We start from the raw sequence: 5,457 nt of genomic DNA on the forward strand, positions 1-5,457 counted from the left end.
CCCCCCCCCCCCCCCCCTCTGGAAGTCTATCTTCTTCTCTGCTACATCTTTACTTTAGCACCACAGAAAAGAGTTTTTACAGCTCTAAAGACTGGGTCATTCAGGTTCAGCCCAGAGCTCAACAGTGTTCAGGCATTCCTGCGTTTAAAGCAGACGCGTGAAATAAGATGTTACCGTCAACAGGCCGGCAGACCGAAGCGAGACGAAAGCCAAATCCACGTATGACGTTGTGTGTGTATTGCATCTTGATTTGAAAGGGTTTCTCGGCTGTGTGCACGGTGAAGAAAGTGTTGGTGTGTGACAAAAGACAAGAGCAGACACTTCTGCCAGCCTCCTTCACATTTTGAATTCTTTGGTCTGTCTCGGGTTAATAGACCCGCTGAAGGAGAAATAAGCAAGAACGTCACATATCGGAGACTATAACCTCTTGTATTTTCTGCTGTGACATTTTTTCACTACAGGTGTAGCACTATTCCATCACACTGTGTCTCCTCTCTATCATGTTAACATCAGTGGTGCGACTTGTTTGCCGATGTGTGTATGTGTGCGTCCTCAGGGGCCGGTGGAGGGGCCCTGGAGGCTCCTTTGAGGGTTATGTATAGGAATGGGGCTCCAGGGTGCTGCCAGGCCTGTCTGGGTTATTAATGACAGCGATAGACCAGACCTCACACACTCCATCACCTTGCGCCTTACACACCACCAGCTCATCTACCACAGTGACGCCTGGCAGCTTCACGCTGCCGCACCTCGCCACCAGGAGCAATGCTTCCTGGGGGCCCAGACAACATTTTGGCTTGGCTGTCAGCTGCCTCTCCGCTGGATATTGCTCTTAAGTCATATTCATGACATCAAGGCAGATGTGATGTCAAGAGTTTAATCAATTTAGGGAGACACGGTCGATCTAATCTTTAATTACGCCAGGGAGGGCACGTTTTCAGTGGGGTTTTGTCCGTATGTCTCTTAGAAAGATTACAAAACCAAACATGCCCAATTTTTTTAACTTGATTTAAGCGTGTAGCATGGGCCAAGGACAAACCTGTTACATTTTGGAAAGCCAAAGAGTAATTGGACTTTCCTTAACATTGCGAGATAGAGCATCTAAGATGCATTTATGTGATGTAGGAATAATCTAAAAAAATATGTGTTATATTATATATAGTAAAATATTTCAAGGCTCCCGTGAACTGCATCCTTTGCTTGTCAGTGTCCAGCAAATGCTAGAAACGTCTATCCCTGTGTTGTTAAAACACTGTGAGCAATAAAATGCAACACATCCTCTTTGTAGCGTTTCCACATTACGACGTTAAGCTCATGAACACACCGAACTCAGAAGAACAACCTGAATGCACCGTTGGCCATGGAGGAGGACTGCGCTCTCCAAGTGCCATTCCAATTATTTTAATTTGAAACATACGACTGAATTGTACTCTTATAGCTAGATGGGAAATTATAGTGTTAGAGCAGCAAAAAATCAGTCACACAGCCCAGAACATACATTTAAATGAAATACTAGGATACAATATACATGAAATAATAATAGGATAAAATACAAGAACAAATACTTGAAATATATACAAGTTGGGAATACAAAATGTGCAACTGCTTGACTAGTAATGATATATATTTAGATAAAGCTATTGTGCAAGTTGCACTTAGTTCAATTTTATTGAAGTGTACATGGGAGTAGTTCTTTTGGAGATTCTGGTCCACTAGTGGCTGTTGGAGCAGTGTTTAGTCATTGAGAACGAGCTAGCATGCTACGGTTAGCCACCTCGTCTCTAGTGATGTAGAAAGCCGTGCAGATGTTGGACAGCTCACCCGGAGACTGAAGACAGAGGACATTCAGAAACCAGATCAGAGGACATTCAGAAACCAGATCAGAGGACATTCAGAAACCGGATCTTAGTCAGAATACCATGGATGTTTTTTTTTTCAAGTGTGTATGTGTGTGTGTGTGTGTGTGTAAGAACCAGAGACACAAAATAACCCCCCAAGTCCCAGAAAAAGGGATTATTTCATAATATGGGTACTTTAAAAGCTGTAGTTATCATTAGTTTGCCCATATACTCAATATTACTAATGTGAAAGGTGTTACAAGGGATACGAAGAAGTACCACCATCTTTGTAGTTTCCCTGAGCTCTACTGAGCTCCTTCCAGCTGCAGAAGTCATCCATTTTCAGCAGAAACGCTCTGATAAACCCACTGAACACCACCAAACAGCGGACAGACAGCGACTAGCTAGTGGTCATACTGTTTAGCATTTAGCAGCTAAAGAGCCAGATATTTCCATCAGAAGTTGGTGGTGACCAAAACAGAGGTAGGAGAGTAAGGACTGGCCTTACATTACAAACAATAGGTTTGGCAGAAACACACCTCCAGATAAATGCTAATGAAAATATTGGGTTGTGTTTTGCATGTTAGCTGCAACGACTCCATGAGGCTTATACATGTTATAACTCAGCAGCGTACATTACACGACACAGTAGATGTCCAAGCTGTAAAAAAAAAAAGTGATATAATAATGTTTTTACAGCTTGTTGTGCTTTACCCAAGTGGAGGACAAGTAACTTATTAACGCCTTTCCCAGACCATTTTCTAAATGTATCACCACCTCCTTTTGTTCCCTTCAAACATGAGTAATGAGCCAGTTGTCTCTCCTGTGATTTATCACTCTTCTAACATATTCTATGCTCAGTAAAACCAAAGCAGCCGCGGTCCTTCCATCCACCCTGAGTCACATTCACTGACATTTATCAAGTATGAGAGACAGCTACACACCTGGAGGGATCAGGTTAGGATTTAAGTTTGGGCATATTTCAATTAATATTTTTGAAGTGATCAAAAATAAATTTGTTACAGTGCTTGCTACTGATAGAATAATAACATTACCATAAAGCATTACTAATTTTCTAGGGCGTTATGATGATCCTTGGGCTGTGGTTATTAGTTGCAAGGTCACAGACACGTGAAAGACAACAACATAAGCTTATTGGGAGCAGTGGTATTAGAGAAGAAACTCCACTGACCACTGTAATGAAATGGTACGTCCAAAGCACTGATTGGTAAGGCTTTAGATAACAGTCTAATTATTTAGAGTACCCCGGCTATTTACATCAGGACCGACGCTTTATTGAACATGTACATAATATGAAACGCACAGTCTTTGGAGATTAGCATCGTTCAGTGTTAAAAATATTTTTATGGTGGAGCCTAGACACTGGTGAAGGTGAAGAGGGAACTTGGAGAGCGAACTCAGGTTGCCGTGGGTGACGGTGCCTGGAGGTGATCAGTACCTATGTAGTTACACACTGTCAGATAGAGTGAGTTGACTCAACCAAGTTGGGTCGTTTTGTGTAGTTTTTGTCCATCACAGTTCAGTGAAGGTCAGGGGACATTTGCTGTCCTCGTGTTCAGGAGGAATCTGCGGACCAGAACCAGAGTTAGTGAGACGGGGGGTGCCTGTTTGGACTGATTTCTTGGTTCCCAGTATCCAACTGAGTGGCATGCCTGTTCAAAGAACAACTCATCCCATAACCGTACAATGGGCATCTCATTAGGCCATTCAAATCCGCCGATGGGGGGGGCACGCCAGCTCCACTCCCCCTACATGGCGCGGCTGTAGACTCGCTGGAAGTCCTCCGTCAGAAGCAGCGGGGAAAGACGTATTCTGATACTTTACTGCAGTAAAAGTTCTAATACCACACTGTAAAAAGTATCAACAAAAAAAAGTAGTTAAAAAATTCAAAGTACTCAATGTCGAAAGATCCTCGCATTTTAGAAAGAGTGAAGGATCCAAGCAGCTGTGTGTTAACAGGTCTCGGCATCTCAGCTCTTATGCTACAGAACGTGTGTTCTGTTCACATAAACCTTAATATGTAAAGGAACTAAAGGAACTAGGAACTAAAGCTATCAGATAACGTATTGGAGGAACTAAAGTAACTAGGAACTAAAGCTATCAGATAACGTAGTGGAGGAACTAAAGTAACTAGGAACTAAAGCTATCAGATAACGTATTGGAGGAACTAAAGTAACTAGGAACTAAAGCTATCAGATTACGTAGTGGAGGAACTAAAGGAACTAGGAACTAAAGCTATCAGATAACATATTGGAGGAACTAAAGGAACTAGGAACTAAAGCTATCAGATAACGTAGTGGAGGAACTAAAGTAACTAGGAACTAAAGCTATCAGATAACGTAGTGGAGGAACTAAAGGAACTAGGAACTAAAGCTATCAGATAACGTAGTGGAGGAACTAAAGGAACTAGGAACTAAAATTATCAGATAACGTAGTGGAGGAACTAAAGGAACTAGGAACTAAAGCTATCAGATGAATGTAGAGGAGTAAAAAGTAGAATATTTCTCTCTGAAAGGTAGAAAGTAGAAAGAGGCATGAAAAAACTCAAGTAAAGTACAAGTACCTCAACATTTGGACTTAAGTACAGTACTTGAGTAAATGTACTTAGTTACATTCCACCACTTAACAGAAGTGACAGAGAGGTGACTGTGGCGGGCGCAAGAAAGAAAGAGCCGTGCTCGCCAGACATTACTGGCGTCTCTCTTCTACAGGAAGTCCCGGAGCAGAGCCGGTGCAGAACAACCAATGACCGTCCAGGGATGTAGCAAAGCCCCACCCCTGCTGCCGTACCGAGCCTCACAACCGCGTGCTGCGTGGGGGGGCCTTTTGCACATACAGACAAACGCACTCATGCATGCACGCACGCACAGAGAGACCTCAATTCAGAGTTAGATATTTAGTTTTTGCAAAAAAACGGCTGTTGCACATTTTTGATTGTTAGGGAAGTTAGCACGCATTAGCTCAGAAGGCTAACTTGTCTTGTTTACTTCATTATGTGTTCCCGTAGTCCCTGTCACCCTGTAAGTCCTGCCCAACCCCTGTTCAGAAATCTGGCAGCTCAATAGAACGTTGGTTTATACTCTATGAAAAAAACTATAAAAAGGTCAGATATGGAACAGCAGAATCGGATTCGATTGACAACATGCTAAGTCGGGCGTGCTAGCCCTCGTAGTTAGAGTGTGTGTGGGCCAGAGGTGGGTAGAGTAGCCAAAAGTTCTACTCAAGTAAAAGTACTGTTACTTCAGAATAATTTGACTAAGTAAAAGTAGTCATCCAAATAATTACTTGAGTAAGAGTAAAAAAGTACTTGATGAAAAAACTACTCAAGTAGTGAGTAACTGTTGAGTAACGTCTGATTTATTTCTTAACACAAGCATCAATCAGACAGACAGAAATACAAAATAATCATATTTAGGCAAAGTATAGTTCATCCAATCAATAAAATAAATTAAAATTAATTTATTAATTACAAATTAGCTTACTTGAGAGACTTGTCACATCAAACTTGGATGGTTACTGCATGTGTAAAACATACTGTATGTAACCTAAAAGACAAACATCACCTCTCCACAGCAAAAACTAAAACTACCGCTACGTCTCC

Source organism: Etheostoma cragini, chromosome 14 (assembly GCF_013103735.1).
Source record: "Etheostoma cragini isolate CJK2018 chromosome 14, CSU_Ecrag_1.0, whole genome shotgun sequence".
In the NCBI taxonomy this organism is placed as follows: Eukaryota; Metazoa; Chordata; class Actinopteri; order Perciformes; family Percidae; genus Etheostoma; species Etheostoma cragini.